This window comes from Canis lupus, chromosome 8 (genome assembly GCF_011100685.1).
Source record: "Canis lupus familiaris isolate Mischka breed German Shepherd chromosome 8, alternate assembly UU_Cfam_GSD_1.0, whole genome shotgun sequence".
NCBI lineage: Eukaryota > Metazoa > Chordata > Mammalia > Carnivora > Canidae > Canis > Canis lupus.
In genome coordinates, this window is record NC_049229.1 from 51,437,548 (window position 1) to 51,459,192 (window position 21,645).

Genomic DNA, 21,645 nt, shown 5'->3' on the forward strand with positions numbered 1-21,645 from the left:
TAGGAGAGGAGATCATGGGTCCTTTTGACAAGAGGATCAAAAATAGAGTTTGGCAATACATTGCAGTGAATGGAAAGAACATTGAACTGAAGATCAAAATCATTAAGGTCAAAAACTGAAAAGTCTGAGACTGTAGCCTGTAGCAAGCTAGCAGATTAGTCCACTACTTTTTTATATATATGTGTGTGTGTGACCATATACATATGTGATCAATATATGTATGTGTACACAGTACCCAGATATAGTATAGATACACGTTATATATACATATACATGTGTGATTAATATATGCATGTATATACTAGTATATAGCACATATACATGTGTGTGTACATTTACACATGCATGCACACATGCATTTTATACATGTATATATATGCACACGTATATATGTATACACACACTACTGTCAGTATATATATTGATAGAAGATACAAGGTCAGGGTCAGAGACAAAGAGCATTGGTTACTTATGGCAAAAGCAATGGCCAGAGCTCTTACGTCTGTTCTCTAAGTCCCAGTTCCCACAGAGTGGTGTGAGGGCCACATGCAGTGGAGTGTATCAAAGAGAGCACCCCACCCCAGCCAAGTTCGGGATCTCTGGTTTTATCTAGGGCTACTGGTAACCTGCTCACCCTCCCCTCTGGAGAGACAAAGAACCTTATCTCTACTCTGGAATGTAAGCCAGTCTTCTTGGAGAGAGGGAGAATTTACTCTCCTGGAAAGGCTCAGGGGAGGGAGATGCTATTTCTTTTTGTTTTGTGGTCAGGAAACAAATCTGCTTTCTGACCAGGAGAGAGATAGTATCTTAAGTTTTAAGGATGTTTTACTATGCAAACACCCTTGAAAAGATTGCCAGTGCTAGTTGCCCAATTCATGTAGAAAGGTGAGATATTCATGGAGAATTGCCTTCTAAGAAAGACCCTGAGGTATAAAATGAGGGGCTTAGACAACATTAGAGGCATGAAAAGGTGGGGCATGCGTACCCACCCTCCAAATCTGTGCCCAAGACAGACACCACTAATCAATTGTGTCTTTTTTTTTCTGGAACAAAACCCTCAGTAGGCAGTCTGTACTGTGTTGATTATTTCCTAAATTACTGTAGCTGTGTAAAATCATATTCTCCATATTTTGTCCCTGTGCCCCATTTTTCTCTTATTGTGAATCTGTGTATGTATTTATCTCTTTCTAAGTGGCAGGGAGGGTAAAAAGGAGAATGAGTCTTTTGAGGCAGTTTTGTAGTTTGAGATTTTCATATGAAGTAAGGTCCTAATCCTACCAAACAGCATTCACAGTTTAATCTTGATTAAAGATTAAGAACTTTAGCTATTAATACTTCCCTCTCAAACAAGGATCATAAGGAGAAGAGTGGTCCATTGTATCACTTCCTTCTCCTATTTGGCTATGAAGGAATTCCCCAACTTCCACTAGAGTTCTGTATTGGAACCTTCTGACCAAACAGAAGACTCCCAGAGAAATATGGCACAGGGGAATGTGTCCTGGGCAGGGGAAAATCCTATATCAGTATAGATATAGTCTGAGACTTCTTCCAACTCTGAAATTGGGGCAGTGATGCACCCTGGGCATTTGGGAGATACCCCTTTTCCCTTTGCGTCGATTTGGACTCTACTTCCAGCACAGTTAATCCCCCCTTTCATGTCTTATGGAAAGATATGCTTCAACTTCTCAATTTATCCAGTGTGTAGATACAGAGGCATGTGGCTAATGTGCTGGAGTTTTTGCTAGAGACCTGGTTACATCTTATTGTTGCTGAAATGAAAAGAATCAAGAGAATAATGGGAAAGGTGTATGAACTTCGAGTAGGGCATCAAAAGATAGGGGATGCTTATTAGCTGTGTGACCTTGGACAAGTTACATAACCTCTTTGTGCCTGGGGTATCCTTCCTTGAAAATGAAGAAGATAATGCCTGCTTGGCTATCTATCTCGTGGGGATATTGGCAGAGCAAATGAGTTCATGTTCACTGTATGAAGTGCTCAAAGGAAAGATGCTGGTTGAATATAAAGTTTTCTTTCACCACATAAATGTCGTTACTCTCTCATTCTGCTCCCCATCTCAGCCTATGGAAAGGCTTCAGCTGTTTCTGATGGGGTCATCCCACAGGATTCCGACTTTCCTTTCCAGCCCTGAAGGATTACTTCCTGTAAGAGCCTGATAATTTGTGGTGTGGTGTGGAACATCTAGAAAGTGGGGTAGATGGTGAAAAGACACACACCCCTCACATTGTTGGGTGATGGAGGATGTAGGGTGCAGTGAGGTTGTGAATAGTAGAGGGGAGCTATTTCCTGGGCAGGAGCAGGTGAAACTAAGGGGCACAGAAAAGATCAAAATAGGACTGGCTATGAACACAAATCAAGTGTAATGAAAGGACTATGTACTGGATCTGAGATTTTGCCCTTCTTGGGTCCCTAATCAGTTGGTATGTGGCTAACACATGAGAAAGATGCCTGGTGATTTGTGATATTAGGAATTTTTTTCTTTTTCTTCCTGTGGACATCTGAAGATAATTTTAAGTTTATCAATCAACTAGCCAGCCAGCCTGCCTGCTCCTTTTTTTCCTAACTCCCTTCCAACAAATATTTATTTATATCTCATTTGTAACTGAATATAAGCATCTCTAAAATCAGGCCCATTGGCACATGTCTAAACACTCTTTAACTGAGAGATGGATATTCACAGAAACATTTTTAAATGTCCACAAACTAACACATAGATTGTCAATTCTAATCACAAGGTTCAAATCAGGCATCTGATACTCATGTTTTAGGATGTTCAAATGATGATCAGCAGTTTTCCTGGTACAGCTCTCATGAATCTTGTGTGTACACTTGCATGTGTGTAGCTGTGTGAGATACGTTGGTAATTAACATTGCAAGGCTCGGCACACAGGGGAAAGGTTCTGGACATCATTATGACAGAATTCTTTAGAAGCACAATCATGTAAAACTTATATCGAAAGAGGAAGACCTTTTTCCAGAGCCATGTTGCGAACATCAAGCCTGCAATAGACATAGGCGTTTTGCTCTGAGTATTCTGGTGGCCACTTGTATGTTCCTTTATTCCCTTCTTTTAGTGCAGAAAGATTCTTGCAAAGATGCCTCTGATGGATAATTCTGCTGCCATAGCCAATATGCAACTCATTCTGCATGGGTATTCCTTCAGACTCTAACCTAGTTTGTGTTCAGGTAATTCTAGTAATGGGACATTTTGCCTGTCCCCTGGGGGACCATTTCCAGCATCTAGCCATTCAACCCATTAGAGAACTGAGCCCTGATTTAAGGAGGGAAAAAGGTATTTGTTGAACTGAGAGGGTAGCTTCCAAGGCTTCTGAATTGTTCCCCAAGCTGTCAGAGATCATTGTGAGCTGTGAGAACTGCTAACCCAAATCCTAAAATTTTTTCTTCAACTCAGAAAATTCGATTAGCAAATCAGAATAATTGAAGTATGCATTTCCAGATCACTTCCTAAAGAAAATATGTATGTGTGTGAAGTCAGACCCAATCTAAGATCAGTTTTTCTTCCATTGAGCAGGCGGTGCTCTGGGGCTGGAAAAAACTGGTTCTGAACTTTAGCTTTGCACTTAACAGTTGTGTGATCTTTAAATTTCCTTCTAATAAAATGAGGAGAGTAATACTTTCCCCACAGGCTTGCATGAGAGATCAATGAGATAAAGCCCCAGGCACAAGGTCCATTGCATGGTGCTCAGCATACAGTCATTTGCCTTCTCTTTCTAGGAAGGAGGCTCAGCTTCCTGGTCCTCTGGTAAGCCTTTCTGGAATTCCAGCAAGTCCCTTTGGATACCCTGAATATCCATGGACACCCTCCAGGATGGGTGTGATACTGTCAGTCTCCAAAGTAGCTACCTCCCCTCCTTTCTCTTACAGAGACCAGGCGCATGCAGACAGGCAGAAGGACAGATCTCCTTGGGTGGCTGTCACCAGGTGCCACATCACCCTGTGTTTATGAATTTGCTCTGAAAAGCAGATGGGGGATTTGTCCACTTTTTAAAATTCAAAACATTCAGGTTCAACATATGAGACAACAGTGGTAATTGTACTATAAATTGACGGAAACTGCAATGAAAAAAGACCTTCTCGACTTCCCCTGCCTCAGATTGCACATCGGGATGTGCTAATGAAAGCATCTGTCTCTCTCCAGCTCCCATTATCAGACATCTTAATTTATTTACTTATTAAAAAATAAAAGGAGAATTTGTGCATTGTTGTTTTTCTCTTTTATTTTACCTTCATCGTTACACATTAAGTGATCTGGCAAAATGGATAAATAAAAGGACTAGAATTAAATATAATTCTTTTTTGGTATAGTGCTTTCCTCCTGTAGCATTGGCAGTTCTTCTAATAACAACGAACTTGTAATTTAAAATATATCTTAGGGATGTCTGCTCTTTATTTTAAACTGCTGTGAATACACACTGGTTGAACAATGGCATTTAAAAGAATTAGAACTGGTGGCAGCTGTTACAAGCTTTTCCTACAGGTTAGAGAGCAAGATGCTTTCCCCTGGATAAGGCCTCATGGCCTCAGAATGTGTCATTTGTCATTGACCTTCTCTTCTGAGTAATAATCTGAAGTTACTACATTGTTTCTTTCCTAAATGGCGCTGGGAGTCCCAACTGTATCCATCCAGAATTTGGCAGGAATTTGAATCCTTAAGTGTTTAACTTAGTGATAGTCATTCATTTATGAGTTCACTCCACAAATAGTAGAATGAATGGATTAAGGCTCTAGGAGATACAGCAGTGAACTGGAAAGAGGCTGGAATGAGCCTGGGTTGGGTGAAAGTTATTAGGTTGGATTGGAGGGTTTGTTTGGAGAAAAAGTGGGGAATAAAGTTGGGTACGTGGATCCCCAAACTGTGGGCCTGTTGCCATATACCATCATTTATTTATCTTTCAATCAATTGATCTATCTATCTATCTACCATTCCTGCCCTTTGTTTTTGTTTCAGATTAATTAGAGACTGGCTTTCGGTTCCCCTCTTGGGACAAGGCCATCTTTTGAATAAAGGGTAGAGGATTTGGGATCCCTGGGTAGCTCAGCGGTTTAGTGCCTGCCTTTGGCCCAGGGCGTGATCCTGGAGTCCCGGGATCAAATCCCACATCAGGCTCCCTGCATGGAGCCTGCTTCTCCCTCTGCCCCCCACCCTCACTCTCTCTCTCTCTCGGTGTCTCTCATGAATAAATAAATAAAATCTTAAAAAAAAAAAGGGTAGAGGATAAAAAACGCCTTGGCTTTGAGTACATTTGTCCTCAGGGCCCTATATGACTAGGAACCATGTGTCTTACTTTTCTTTCACCTTCAAACAACACCTACTTGCCCCTCAAACTCTATTCCTAATCTGGCTCTGTACTATTCACCCTCTCTACCTGCTCTTCCCACTTCCCACCAGTTGGTTTGGAACATGATAACAACAACAACAACAAAAACAGCCCTCAACTTTTTTAACCTATCCCAATGTACACCATTTCTGGCATTTCCCAAGGGTCCTCTAACATCCTTGATACAAGTTTGTGGATGTAGTGTTATAATAATTTGAGAATAATCTACTGATAGTCTCAGTGACAGCAAGGAGTTGGTCTGGTGCCTTAGGCATAGAAACCATTTTCATAAGATCTTGCAAAAGTGTTCCTGCCTCATCCTCCTTATATGAATGATGGTCTAAAAATAGAAAAATTGTGGGCTTCTGCTGGAATTTTCTGTCCTGCAATTTTTTAAGCAACTGCAAGTGAATATAGATACATGTATGATTATTATCATTTATGTCTGCCTTATGATAGGTATTCAATAAATTAATTTTTTCCTTTATTTTCTTTCTTCCATGATCATGGACACATAGTGGGTACTCAGTGTATTATTATGTATGAATTATATTAAAGGCACAGATACACATTAGGTGTATCACAGAAGAAAGGTATCTCATTTCTGTCTCATGGATATGGGCTGTGGTCCCATAGGGGTCACAGAATTCTCTTCCTTCATGATAATCATTATGGAAACTCAGTGGATTATTTTATTTATTTATTTTTTAAGATTTATTTGTTTCTTTTAGAGATAGAGAGCATGTGTGAGCAAGCAAGTGCATGAGCAGGGGGAGGGGGAGAGAGAGAGAATCTCAAGCAGACTTTTTGGAGAGCAGGGAGCCCAGTGTAGAGCTCCATCTCACAACTCTGAGGTCAGGACTTGAGCTGAAACCAAGAGTCCACACTTAACCCACTGAGCCACCCAGGCGCCCCTCAGTATGTTGTTTTAGATGAAGCAAGTGCTCAGTAAATTTTTGCTTAAAACTAAGAGAAATGTCCAGGCAGTCCCCTCCAGCCAGCTTTTACACATTATTTTGTATAGACCATTATGCAACACAGAGATGTTCAGTATTGCTTGTTTGCAAAATATCCCTTAACTTTTCTTTATGAGGATTGACTGTTATTATTCCTATTTACCATTCTTTTTATGATGCTTATTTATCTACGTGTTTATTTATTAATCTTTTTAAAGGAGAAATTTTGAGGATACACAACTTACAACTGAGGAGTGGGGGTGGGCTAGGATAATGGGATGACTAAAAGGGGAGATTAGGGGTATCTTGAAATCTAAGAATCATGTAGGGAAGAATATTCAGAGGGCATCTAACCATACCTACTTAAGGGATTCTCTGAAGACTTGAACTATGCAGTCTACTTAATCTCTCTCAAAGGCAAAAGGTTAATTATGTTTTTACCCTTAATACTTTTAAAATTAAAATTATATAAGTGAAAATAAAATAGAAAAGCAAAATTTATGAAAACAATTTGTATATATTATAAAAATATTCAAATGTTTACAGAAGCAACACAAAAGAACAATTATCTCCCCTGTGGCCTATTCTCTTCTCTGCTGCTAAAAGTTTAACACGTTTCTGTTCATAATTCTGTTCTACCAACAGAATTCTAGTATACTTTCTTGCTTTATGAAAAAGAGACCGTGTCTTTTGACTCCTTCCTATGAGGGATTTAGAGCGACATCCCCAAATACTGCTTTCCATTCATTATTGCTCTCCAGGATTCTATCTGCCATACTTATCCATTATCAGGGTATAAATATAATTAGGTTTTCTATGCCTTGTTATTAACTCTAAAAAAGTTTTGTTCAAAATGAGTGAAGATGCAGTGTTTGGAACCAGACAGACCTGGAAGCAGTATCCCAACTTTGCCAGTTCCTAAGGTCATGTGTTTGGGCAAGTCATTCAACCTTTCTTATCATCAATTTCCTCACCTGTTTCTTGGGGCAATGAGATCAGCTTTATAGAGTGGGCATGAAGATTAAACACCCTGATACCGAGTTTTTCAAACATGTAAGACACATAGATGCTTTTTAAAGATTAAAAAATATTGATAGCATCCCATCCCTCAATTTGTGCAATTTGTGTTAACTTATTTTTATAATACTACTTGAATATTTACAAAAATAAAATTTGTTATGGGTTAGTTTCATGCTGTGCTACAAGTATACAACCAAAATAAGCTTATATGTTACAAATTAAGCAGTATTTGTTTAATGTGACCAATTTGTAATATATATGAAAATAAATCTTTATGAATGATGTGAATATGGTACTGTCTGCTACAGCCTGGGTCTTTTAAAATTTGGCCTTTCCCATACTGTCTGTGCTGTGTATTCACTTAATTCCCCCCCTCCTTTTTCCTACTCCAAGGAAATACTGTATGGTACACAGGGGTGTTATTTGGTCTTTGCTTAGCATGAACACATCTGTGTTTTGGGCCCATCTCTGTTCTTTCCTCACTGGCCCATGACTATTAATATCTTATAACTGGCATAAATGCAGATATAGTCCCTCCTGCAGGTGTGAGCACTGAAACTGTTTAGTAGTACTTTAATTATTAATGGTCATCTGGATGATCTTTTAATATTATTATCATTGTGAAAATTTAGACCACACAAACACATACACACAGATTGTTCTCATTCCTCCTGTAGTTCTATACCTCTTCTTTGTAAAAATATACATGTATATATCTCCTAGAAGTCTTACTATTGTTAATAGTAGTTTTATTATGGCTAAGGATTTTTATCAGACAAGCATATCAATCGGTTGGCTATTGCTGTGTAACAAACCAACTAAAAGCTCAGTAGTTTAAAATTAGCCATTTGTTAGCACTCATGAATCTTGAGTTTGCAAGACAGATCTGGTGATCTGGTCTGGGGACACAGTGGCTCACTCATGCTTATGTGGTCAGCTACAGGTAAGCTAATGGTCAGCTGCAGGTAAGCTAGTTGGCTTCACTGATCTTGGCTGGGCTCTCTTCCATCTTTGTCACCTTCTTAAATGGCATATGGCTTTGCTCCATATGGTCTCTCATCCTCTTCTAGGTTAGCCTAGGCTTGTTTTTAGAGTAACCTGGATATATTTCTTATGGTGATCACAGAGAAGCAAGGAAAAGAGTAGACACATGCAAGACCTATTGAGGCCTAGGCTTGGAGCTGACATCCCCTTGCTCCTACTGCTTTCTACTGACTGAAGCAAGTCACAGGCCAGCCCAGATTCATAGGTTGGGGAAATAGACACTCTAGCCTATTTATAGGTGAGAAGAACTGCCAACTTACAATTGAAATGTTGTGGTTACAGGTAGATATGAAGAATTTGAGCTATTATTGTAATCAAACTACCCCAGCAGCAAAGATGTTGGGGTGTGGAGATCTATAAGGAAGTTATCCTGACCTTCTCAGTGAGAGAGAGATACTGTCTCAGGAAGGAATAGTTATGTGAGCTCCTCCACCATTACTTTGGTATGGGAATGAGGAAGACAGTAGAGTCAAAGATGACTCCAAGGAACCCTAGTCTGGCTGACTGATAAGATGGGGAAGCTGCTAATTGTGGTGTAAGGCATTCAGCAGAAAAAAGCAGGGTTCAATCTGGGGGCAGGGGCATCATATGGGAGAGATCAAAGGTGGAGGGACGTAATAAGTTTGACATATTGGAGCTGTTCCCATTAGGAGAGTCCTTTACCTGGTCACACATTAAAATAACCTAAGCAGCTTTTAAAAGATATTGATAATTGAGTATCATTCCAGACCAATTAAGTTCCAATTGCTAGAAATGTGGCTTGGTTTTATTGTTTTTTAATCTCCCCCAGAAAATTCTAATGTACAGCCTACGTTGCAATCATTATCTAAACCAGTGTTCTTCTGCCCATACATGGAATCATCTGGAGACCTTATAATGCATACTGATGCCTGGGTCTTTCTACCAAAGTGTCTATTTAATTGGTCTGGGATAGAGACGAGGCAGCTGTATTTAAATAAAATTTTTTTTTCTGGATAAATTTAATGTGCAGCTAGAGTTGAGAATCACTGACCTAAATAGTTAATTTTCACTGTGAATAATCCATGTTTTCAGGTTGCAAGCCATAGCAAAGGGCTGGTATGACAGAGTCTTGTTAAGCTCTGGGTGGGCTCAGAATTAGCATGAAATTGCTGGGTGCCAGCCAGGGCATGGGGACAGGAGCAGTTGGAGGATGAAACCAGAAACTTTGAGGACCCTACCTGGATCAACACCTGGTGCTTGAAGCACAAGGGCATATCAGGGTTAATTCTATTTCAAGGACAGATGCTGGGAAACCTCCCTGTGAAGGTCTGAAATATAAAATGTCATGATGTCATCTGACTCATCTGTCCTCCAATTCAAATCTAGTTTTCTCTCTCTCGCATCCAGACAATGCAACTTCCATCTTTTTTTTTTTTTTTTTTTTGAGGAGGTAAATTCACAATGTCTTAGACCTCAGTATATGAGTGTTTCCTTGATTGCAAACCCAAAACTACCTCTTCCTTGATTTCATCCTGTTAGTCTGAGCTTTGACCTTGTCACATCTTAGATAATTTCTGGACCTTCTTGTTGTTAATGTCTTATAAATATTTGTAGACCAATTATCTGTCTATAGTCAGTCACTGAGTCAACAGCAGAATATTAAGATTTTTACCCCGTGCTCATAAATCATTCTTGGCAGAGCTTTAATCATTTGGGTTTTTGGCTGCCTCCCTGACTTTCTTCTGGTTTATTTTTGGCCTCCATAAGCCTCATCTATTTTGGGGAAATATTTAATTGCATAATACAAGTTGACTCCTGTTAGGTATGCTACTGACAATGTCCCTGGGTTTAGGGTTCCCCAAAATGGTCATCTGAGTCCCCTTGGGGTGGGGAAGGCTTATGAAAAGGGCACATTTCTGAGTACCTCAATACCTTCTCTCCCCATCTCACCACCAGATCTCTGAGGATAGGGCTCAGGCATCTGTACTTTTCATATGTTTTAGGGTGATACTTATGCATGCAGTTGGTATTACCATAGTTTATTACCTCAATATTATGCTTATGCAGAGGAGAGTTTGCTTGTTTGTTTTTGTTTGCTCCATAAACTTCACTTATAATCAAGATATAGACCCTTCCTTAAAGAGTTTCTGAAAATGTTTTGCATCAAGAATTACCATTTTACTTTGTTCTTGACTCTCAGTGGGGTTGGTCAACACACATGGATTTTGTTGCATCCAACTGGCACCCCTAAATTATAAAGAGAGGTAAAAGGAAGAAGAGAAGAGGAACAGCAAGTATAGGCGATAAACGGTGAGCCAGATGAGAAGGAGAGAAATGGAGGTGGGGAGGAAAGGAAGGACAGGCACGCGTGTAAAAATGGCTGTGTGCCATCTGTGGCAGTGTAAGGTATTATGTTTTATGTTTTGAAGCACTTTATAGGATATCAAATCCTTCCACATGTGATCCTCACAACTGTCCTAGTGTGGCTAGACCAGGTGTTAACACCCCCTTTTTACAGATGGAAAAGCTGAGACTCTTTCCAGCAATGTGCCCAAGTTCAGATAGCTCGTAAATTTCAGGAATAAGACTAGAACCAGAACTCAGGAGTTAGTCAGAGCAGGGATTATTCTGTCCATCCTGATCAGGACTAGGTCATTGCTGCCTGGGCTTGCTCTTGCTTCTGTTGTTATGAAGCCTTCACTCTGGGTGAGTATATTTTCGTGATGTGTTATAGTCTGGATCTTTGGGGACATTTATGGCATCAGGGCAAAGGACAGAGTGGAATGGGTGTCCTTGAAGACCACATTATAAAGGCCAACAAGCTTGCTGAAAAGAGCTCTTGTTACATATTATAAACAGAACAAACTGGTTGGTGCTACCAGAGTATCTCCATTCTTCCATTTATTCACTCTCTTGCCTCCTCCTCTCATCTTCCACGTGTTTAACACACACACACCAAGAAATGCAGGATAGCTCTGGGATCTGAGGAAGCCCCGTGTCATGTAGCAGTGACTGCTAGCACAATGAGATCTAATGGAGTCAACAAGATAATTAAGGTCCTGGGACACTGTCTCTACTTGAACTCAGCAGACCTTTTCTTGGTTTAAACAAGTGTGGCTGAAGGCAGGGAAGTCCTGCTCAGAGCCTACTTCTGCTCCCCCACCTTCCCCATGCAATTTTTCTTTCTTATGGAGCAAGTCTTTTTGCTTTAGGTCAGAGTTGGTATTGATCCTTCTGGGACCATACTAATAACTAATTTGAGTACCTTGCTTTAATGTTTATGAACCTGTTCATCCTCATTATTTCTCTTGATCATTACATCAGTCAAGTGTTGTAGATAATTATACTATCCAGGCATGATTTTAATAGCAGTGGTCCAGGAATATATGTATAACTCCTGGACCAGCCACCCTGCTCATGAAGGACTAAGATAAATCTATGCACAGGGGAAGTGAAACAACAAAGGAACCATTCCATTGGTAGGTGGGGCTTAGGGCTCCCAGACACTGAACAGGATTTTGTACCACACAGAGAACCTTGGCAGACCTGAATAGCCTGAAAGAAAAGTCAGACCTACCCTTCTGATTTTACTACTTAGAGAAAGGGAAAACTCAGTCCCTGCATGCCTGCTGAGAACCCCATGGAGAAGGGAATCGATACAAGAGATAGGGCCCAGGCTATTCCAAGCTGGAATCTTATAACTGCAGAAAAGACACACATTAGAAGAGAAAGTTCCAAAGAGCCTTGGAGAGCGAGAGTGTTCCATGCTTTACCATACTTCCTCAGGCCTGGTAGGATGGACAAGACCCTTCAGTGTAGGAAACCTTCAGCATTAAGACCCAGTGAACTGGTTTTTCCTCCTCTTTGGGCACTGCCTTTGGGATTTGAAGGACTGTGGGACCTAGAGGGAGGGCATGAAGTGCTTGGGATCTACAGCCTAACCAATATTACTATCTTTCTGCAGTGGGGAAGTGGAAGGTCAGGGAAGTTAAATCCCTTACTCAGCCAAGGTCATTGGTTTAGTGAGTGGAGGAAGAATTCTTTAATTCAAGCCCGAGGGATTTTTTTTTTTTTTTAACTTATCTACCTGGCCTCTACCAATCACCATATCACTTTTAGGTAGAGAATCAGTTCTGACCACCTGGGCTTCCTCTGGCAGGAGCATTATCATTAGAACATTAAAAAAGAACCCCCAAAGTATATTTCTTCTACTTAATGTTTGCCCAGGGAAGGCATAAATGTCTCTGGGGTTGTCAGGCTCATGATTTAGGAAGCCTTTGGTTATAAATGGAGATAATTCTGGTAGATGGGACTTAGATCACACTGTTCCTCCTTGTGAGCTCAGGTGATCCCAGTGCCCACGCTATCCCCCCTAAAAGAGGGGTTGGGGGTTATTTTGGGAAAGGAAACTATTTTAAGCTGAAGGACAGGGGCTTCCTGTTCTACTGCTGTGCTGGCTTGTTTCTACTCTGCACTCAGCAAAAATTGAATATTCTCTAAACAATAGGTGACTCAGCCTTTGCTAAATCTTAGGTGAAATGGATTTAGCAAGCAAAGAGAGAAAATGTCTTTTTTTTTTTTTTCCATTTTTGCTAGTCCTGTTTGATGATAATTCTCAGTGCTCAGGGTTCCTTTCATCCAAAGATCTGTAATTAATTAAGCCTCACAACTCCCCTGGCAGGTAGAGAAGTACAAGGATGTTCATTTAAAACCAATCCTGTTTGATACAGTAGGGTGTTACTAAGGCTCCTTAAAAGAAAAACCTCTCTATTGTGAAACTTCTTTTTAATAGAGTACATTAAGGGCGAAAGAATGAAGTAATTTTGCCTGAGATGCATGCTCAGTTATGGCCATAGAGAGAGAGACCTGAGTTTGGAGCTCTGATGCCATCTTGGGTTAAACTAGGTGTTAACCCAAGCTAACTAAACTAGCTCCATAGCAAACTACCACAGAAAATAGTGGCTTTAGACAATAATAAACATTTATTATTTATCAACAGTTTCTGTGGATAGGAATTCCGGAGTGGCTTAGCTGGGTGTTTTTGGCTCCAAGTTTCATAAGGTGGCAGTTATGACATCCACCAGGGCTATAATTGTCTGAAAGCTTGATTGGAGCTGGAAGATCACCTTCTAAGGTTGTTCACTTACATGGATTATAAGTTGGTTCTGGCTTTTGGCAGAAAGCCTCAGTTACTCACTATGTGGACTTCTACAGAGGGCTGCTTGGGTGTCCTAATGACATGGCAGCTACATCTCCATAGCAAGTGGTTCAAGAGAACAAAGATAGATGTAGGAGTGTCTTTTATTATCTAGCCTTGGGTGTCACACTGTCGTTTCCTCAATGCCCTATTGACTGCATAGTTCAGTTCTCTTAATTGTGGATGGGGACCACACAAGGGCATGAATACCCGGAAGCAAAAATCATCACTGGGAACCTGCTTCAAAGCAGGCTAAAATTAAGTTATATTAAGTAAGGGTTCATCTGTGGTATACCATTGGAATATTCTCTGACAAACCTGCTTAGGGACTAACCATTGCACATCTAATAAGAAGAGAGTAAGAGACAGGGAATGATATAGTTAACTTTCTAATTATTTGTATAGTTATTGAATAAACAGCTATTATTCATATTCATGGTTAACAAATTAAACCTATATTGAAGTATACATGACTATGGCGAAAGCTTTCATCTTTAGGAGCTGGACATTTGTCCCAGATCTTATACTAGATCACTTGCTCCGCATTGTTGGTCTGTGGACCAGTGTTGTGTTAACTGCTAAGAAGCAACCACAGTGTTGTTAAACATACAGATACCAGGTCTCTACACTAAGGGATTCTAAGCCAGTATATTTCAGATCCAGTGTGCTTGCTGGCTTTCTTTATCAGACAATGGTAGCCTGAAGTTATATTGAGTGAGAATCATGATTAGTGGCCGTCATATCTGTTAGCTTAATATCTATCCATGATCTTTTCCTTCACCTTAGAAAACCAGCTCAAAATTGGGCATCCGGTTGCTAAGGGCTGGAATTGATAGTTGCCAATGTTGTTCCCATGCCATATTGTTAAAGGAGGCAAAAATAGTAGAAAGCTACCATATAATAAGGGCTGCTAGAGAGACAGAGGATTGGACTGGTGACCAACAGCAATAGTTTGGGAAAGGCCATCATTATACTACTATGTCAGCATATGAATACTGGTTTCCTCACCATGTAGAGAAATAATATCACACCCTCCATAAATCTTAATCCAAAGGTGTTCAAATATTAGTACCCAGAAGAATCACTTGGGGAGTGTTAACAATGCAGATCTTCAGGTCTACCCCTGGGATTCTGATTCAGTGGGTATAGCATACCCCAGATAATTGATAGAAGTGGTCTGAGAACCACACTTTCAGATAACTGTACTAGGTATAACCTAACTGCAAAATATTTACTTCATATCTATTTAATCCCCAGCAGCAAGAGTTCAATCTATAGAGTGTCTGACATACAAGGGGCTGCTTTATAGAGTTTACATGGATGACACTGGGTGAGCTGTTGTCATGCAGAGGAGTACAATGAGGTCTGAACCGGTGTTTATTAGCATTATTTTTGTAGATGTTCATTTCCCTCCTTGGTGATAAGCTGTTGGTGGTAGGGTCTATATGCTATTTAATTTTGCAGCTCTTAGAGAGGCCAGCAGAGTGTCCCACTTGCTGCAGGCTTGCAATGGGAACACGTTCAATTTAGGTGACCTGGAATTCTAGTTGGGAATTAATTCATCTCACCCAGAGTTACATGTTGTGGTGACTGCTTTATGACTCCTGAAGCCAAGTGTCTCTGGAGTTTTGCCAGGCTCTCCTCTCACTTCCTACTTCTCTCTTTCACATGTTTCAAGGTGGGTAGTGATAGTGAGACAGTTGTGGCATGAATGACTACCTTCAGGTTTTTGACTTTGGAAAGTGAAGTTAGAATAAGAGTTGAAGAGTTGAATACAGCATAGACAAAGCCTACAAATTACCGCTGATGAAGGACAGTAAAGACAAAGAACATTTCAGCCATATTGAATACCTCCACTTCAATAATCCAAGACCATCTGGGCAGCCAGGATGGCAGACAGCAAGCCAACAACATGGTCAAGAAGAAGACAATGGAAAACAGCAAAGCAGCTAGTTGCTTGCGCATTGCTTAGAGGAGACAAAGAGGGGAAGAAGCATGATATGACTACTGGATCTATTCAATAATAATTTATCTAGCTGCTATCATGTGCCAGGACCTGTTGTAGGTGTGAGGGATATTAAGGTAAACTAAACCAAATAGGCAAAGAAGCTTACATTTTCACAAAAGAGATAGATAATGAATAAATAAATACATTATACAGTGACACAAAGTGATTAGTACCAAAAGGAAAAATAAAGCAGGGAAAGGAATAGATACTAAAGGTAGAGTAAATCTCATTCCAAAGTAGACTACTTTGGTATAATAGTGATAATGATATAATATTCATTATAATGATTATGAAATTATAACAAATCCATTCAGCTGATATTTATTGAGTACCTACTGTGCACCACACACAATATTGAGCAATAGAGATACAGTGGTAGAACAAGACAAATCTCCATTTGATGATGCTTTTTTTTTTTTTTTTCTTTAGGGCAGGAAAAAGATTATGAAGACAAGAAACATGTGAGATAGTGATACTCAGAGAATTAAGATAAGAAGAACTGATAAAGTGAGTGGGTAGGCTACTTTAGTTTAGTTGAGGGAATTTCTCTCCAAGGAGGTGATATTTAAATTGAAATATGAATAACAAGGAGGAGCCAGCCATGCAGAAAGCATCTCATGCTGGAGGGCACCAGGGCAAAGGCTCTGGGCTCTGTAGATCTGGAAATAGAGGTAAGGCCAGGGTAGCTTTATAAACCTGGAAGCAAAAAATAAATAAATAAATAAATAAATAAATAAATAAATAAACCTGGAAGCCTGGTTAGAGTAATTAAGAAGAAAAATAAGCTTTCATAGATATGACTTTGAGAGCCAATATAACTCCTAGAGAACTCTTTTCCTTTCCAGTTAAATATTGTCTATTTCTTCCATCAGAGACAGGTATAACTTTTAATCAATCAATTTATAATATAAATTTCTTTCTGGCATTAGTTCACTTTTCCACAGCACCCCTGAGAAAATCCAAAATGCAGGACAAGTATTTTTATAATAAAATTTTATTAAATAGTATAATTAATACAAATTCTGTATAGCAATATGCCTGGTATTAATGTGTTGACCCAGGTAGTAACTGGGAATTCTTGGTTAATATTAGACTGCAGATCTGTTTATCTTCCATGATACTTTTTCTTTTCTTGGCTGGTATTTGAGATCTTGGGTTGCACTTTTCCTGTGGATATTTTCCCAGCCCTTCATTGTTTCTTCATTGGGTGCTGCAATCTCCTGAACCCTTGTCCAAAGAGTAGATTTTTACACCCTGGTCTACTCTCCATCTAGGGTACATGCATTAACCAAATCCTCTTTTGTATCTCTGGGGAGAGAAATAATTCCTTTTATCGGGTTCGCCATTTTTTTTTCTTTTCTCTATTTCTTTTTCTGTGTTGTCTAGAGAATCACTCCCCATACCATTGGGTCCCCTTTTCCCCAGTTAATCATACAAGAGAGTTTGCTCACCCATCTTCTACATTTCATACTTCCCTAAAACCCCTTTCTATTTACACTGGCTACAGAAGTATATGTAAAGATCAAGGGGATAGATTTTGTTTGCATAGAAATTTATTTATATGCTAAGAATTCAGTGAAAATCTTTAATGTAAGTTTACTGTATATTTGAGCACGATGTGGATTTGTTCTCCAAAACACACTTAGTAGCTTTCATATTGTGAATCACTAAACCTTATGCTTCTCCAAAGAAGGGAGCATGATTTCTCAAAATACAGTATTGTTTTTAGAATGAAAATTTAATGTGTTTCATGACCAATTCAAATAAGCTTTGAAATTCTACACTACCTTAGCTTTGACCAACTTTAAAATGCAAATGCTACTCATAAGGAACAAATGTCTTTTCAATTATTAAAATTGAATTTCAAGATCGGTAATGGTTTCTATGATAAAAATATTTAAATATATCTGAGAAATAGTTCTTAAATTCTAATAATAATTAAAAAGGACAAAAGCAGAAACCAGAAGGCAATTTAACAAAAGCAACAATTGAGTTACAAAAACTAAAATGTATTTAATTTTCATAGAAGTTCCAAAGCATTGTGTTAGAAAGCATTAATGTAAAGATGGATCATGCATGCACACACATACACAAAACTGAGTCAGTATGCTATCTGATATGTGAGAATTCAGCTCAACTTACTCATTGAAATTAGAGATAGGATGCTGACCTTAGTTTTGCTTTCTCATTTGGAGAATATATCTGAGAAGCTAGAATAACAGTTAATATTTTTGATGTTCTATAAAAGAACTGTTAGGATAGTCAAATATTTATTGAATTTCTGTTCTGTGCTTTTTTTTTTTTTTTTTTTTTTGCCAAGAATTGTGCTATGGTTGTGAGGGATATAACAGAATTAAAAAGGTATGGTGTCTGCCCTTGGGAAGTTTACCAGTGAGTTGGAAGAAAATAAATGGCTAAATGGCTTTATATTACACAACTTAGAAACAGTACATGCCAGTATACACTTAAACACTAGATAGTGCACTGCAGAGATACTAATAATTCAAGGACTCGGCAGAAAGGAATGTTATTAATATTGTGAGGGGCTGACATGGAATGCTTCATGGAGGAGGAGGTGTTTAACTGGACCTGGAGGGAGATATAGGATTCAGCATCATTTTCTTTTTAGGGTAATGATAATAACTCATCTCATTTTTATTATAATAATTAGCTGTCTGTCGGCTCAGAGATTAGAGAATGGAAAAGCATGTCAAACCCACAGGGTAACTATGTTTTAAAGGTCTTTTTAAAGGAATTGAAAGAAAGAGAAAGTCTTTCTAAGAGCCTAGGCTTGTGAAAAAATGTAGGAGGTACAGAAAAGAATTAATGGGTAATGCTTATCATTTTGTACAAAATAACCTTGACACAAATGGGGCAATTTAAAGGAAGGGTAAGTGACTCCCAGCCCACTCACCCAGGTTGATGGAGGAAATAATCATGAGGTTGATGGCAGATTGGAAAAAGAAGACCTAGGGTAGCTTTCTCTATTCCATTATGTGTGTTTCTCATCTAGAGGTAGGGTGCTCATAGCTGAAAGAACATTTTCGAAACTCAGCCCTTTCCACTTTCAAATCATTTCAGGTAAGTAACTTGATCTAACAACAGACTAGATGCATCTCTCTTTTCCCTCCTCTCTCAAGCTCTATGCAAAGATGTGTTTTCATATCACTAACATCCACAGGTTGATGTGAACAAAACAGAGTACAAAAACCAAGATAATCATAATTATTTTTTTGATGACACAGCAATGTGTTCTAATGTGTGTGATTATCCTCATGTGTTATTATGAGTGAAGAATATGGTATTTTTCTAAGTCAGTGGTTTTTAACCATGGCTACACATTAAGATCACATCAAATTACTGATGTTCATCTGCTCCCTCTACCCTAAGAGATATAGTGGGTCTGAAAAGTGGTATGGGTACTAGATTTTCTAAAGCTCCCCAAGACGTTCTAAGGTTGTGAACTTACTAATGTAAATGAATTGTTCTTGGACAGCTTGTTAAACCTAGACTACTGAATCCCACCACCAGAGTTTCTGATTTATTAGATCTGCAATGGGACCCAAGAATTTGTATTTTTAAAATATCCTCAGGTGATGCTATTATAGCTGATCTGGGGCCTATACTTTCATTTTTTTTTAAATTTTCATTTTATGATAGTCACAGAGAGAGAGAGAGAGAGAGGCAGAGACATAGGCAGAGGGAGAAGCAGGCTCCATGCACCGGGAGCTCAACGTGGGATTCAATCCCAGGTCTCCAGGATCGTGCCCTGGGCCAAAGGCAGGCGCTAAACCGCTGCGCCACCCAGGGATCCCTATACTTTCAGAAATACTGATTTAAACTATTGAAGTTAAGCTGGTCCAGGTTGTACTAAGCATTTCCTACACTTCGGCCCTTGGGCATGCTAACGTGCATATTCTGAGTACCTCCCCGACCCACTGAATTAGAATGCCCAAGAATCTGCAGTTTTAAGTGAGATCTCCAGGGTTTTATTTTGGACTCTATCACTTGTGAACTACTGTGCAACTTAATAGTTTTGTTTCTTTTGTATTTTGCTCCAGATATTATTTTTATATAAATTAAATGTGTGACTGAGGTTTTTTGTAATTATTTTATACTAATTTTATGGAAACTGTATAGACTGGATTGTATTAGGTACTCTGAGGATCATAAGTTTGGGGGAAAAGGCTTTATTAGGAGGCTTACAGTAAAATAACAGACCCACCTGCTCAGGGAGTGACAACAATCCCAGTTATATGTCAGATGTCTCACTTTGAAAAGTAACTTTTAAAAGCATGCTTTGCAAATTCAACATAGTTAGGTGATTGCATTCAATCACAGATACTGTAAAGGTTTGAGGAACATCCTTCAAATTTTGGAGGATAATTCTAGTATCCTCTGAACTGAATTTTCCCAAGTCATAGCTCAGAAGTCTTAATCCTGGGTGGCATCTAGGAATCTCTGATGAAATAAGGTAATTCTGATACAATGAGTCTAGGAAACTCATTTTAAGAACTAGTAGGGGCACTTGGATGGCTCAGTCAGTTAATAATCTGCCTTCAGTTCTGGTCATGATCCTGGGGTCCGGGGATCTAGCCTTCCATTGTGTTCCTGCTCAGCAGGGAGCCTGCTTTTCCCTCTCCTCCCTGCTTGTTCTATCTCTCATTATCTCTGTCTGTCTCTCTCATATGAATGGATACAATCTTAAAAAAAAAAAAGAAGAAAGAAAGAGTGAATGAGGGAAAAAATTGTTTTCATAATTGACCTGAGTTGCTGATAAAGAATTTGCTATATAGTGACAATTTTTGTTCACTTTATGCAAGTCAGTGTCTTAAGAGCTATGTATAAGTGTCAACTAAAATGCTAATGTTCAGGATGTATTTTTTAGTTAATAGTATTCCCTCATCTGTCTCTTTCTATGACATTTAGACATTATGTAGCTTTGCTTTTTTTCATCTCGTTCCTATACTATTCCTACTTTTATAGAGGAAATGGATAAGACACATGGCTAAAATGAGGACCCAGTCAAGTCTGTGTTCAGCTGGATTTTCTTCCTCCTTATCTCCCTGTCTGGGCCAGTGTAGTTTTCTTCCTCTTTATCCTTATTGTTCGCTGTTCTCTTGCCCACCCCTCCCCCTACCAGTCCATTGCCATCTTCACTCTAGGCTGGTCTTCCTTTGTGACTTCTCTTTCTGCCCCTCTTATTGGTAAAGAAGGGAAGGCCACTGGAGACTCTGTCAATCTATGTTTCTCTCCCCAGGGATGGGTGATAGTGGAAGGTGGTTAGTAGGCCAGAGGAAGAAAAACCTATACAAGTCTACCATGACATTTTGGTTTATGAGTATAGGATAAATAGAACCAATAAAATGATCTTTTGCCAAAACTCAGGGTTCATAGGAAAGAAGGAGGCAGGCTTGACAGAAAAATTATACGATAATCAGCATTTTGTTAGTGAGTGATAGTCTGTGCAAAATGAATCTTTACTGACTTATAATATGGTTGCCACTTTGATCAAATACTTCTCAACTATTTTAGATCACAGTGGATATGATAGTATTATTTCTTTTTCATGTTTCAGACTTCCTTCACCTACTACCTGCAAAATGTTACCTTTCACTGAAGAATTATTTCCTAGTCAGAAGGAAGAAAAGACCTGCTAGAGGAGGAATTTTTATTGATTTACTGATGATAGAGGTGGGGCAGCAAGGTGTTTTGGGATTGGTTCATCTGTTGTCATGGAAACCCACCAGAGTGGTAGAGCCTAGGTTAAGATCTGAGGGTTTTGACTATCAAGATGGATAACTGCAATGTGTTTTGAATTTCACAGATAAGAGAAGTGATACGTATTCTTTATATGTTTCCTCTTTCACCCTGGGTTGCCCATAACCTGTAATAAGAGATTTAGAACTTAAATCTGTTCTCTCTTTATGTTTTTTGTTTTCCTTCTTGAAGCACCTGCTGAAGTGGAATCACCAAATCTGAACTAGGACAAAAAGCAGAGGGTGGACACAAACAGGATATACATAGGTCCCTATTGAGGGGCAGGAAGAGAGATTCCCAAAGACTAAGATAGCTATTTTGTTAAAAAAAAAAAAAAAAAAA

General features: G+C 39.1%; 1 protein-coding gene across 23 annotated transcripts in view; it reads left to right on the forward strand.

Moving 5' to 3' along the window:
* Positions 1 to 21,645, forward strand: part of NRXN3 (neurexin 3) — a 1,532,396-nt gene that overhangs the window by 270,610 nt on the left and 1,240,141 nt on the right. The window lies entirely within an intron of this gene.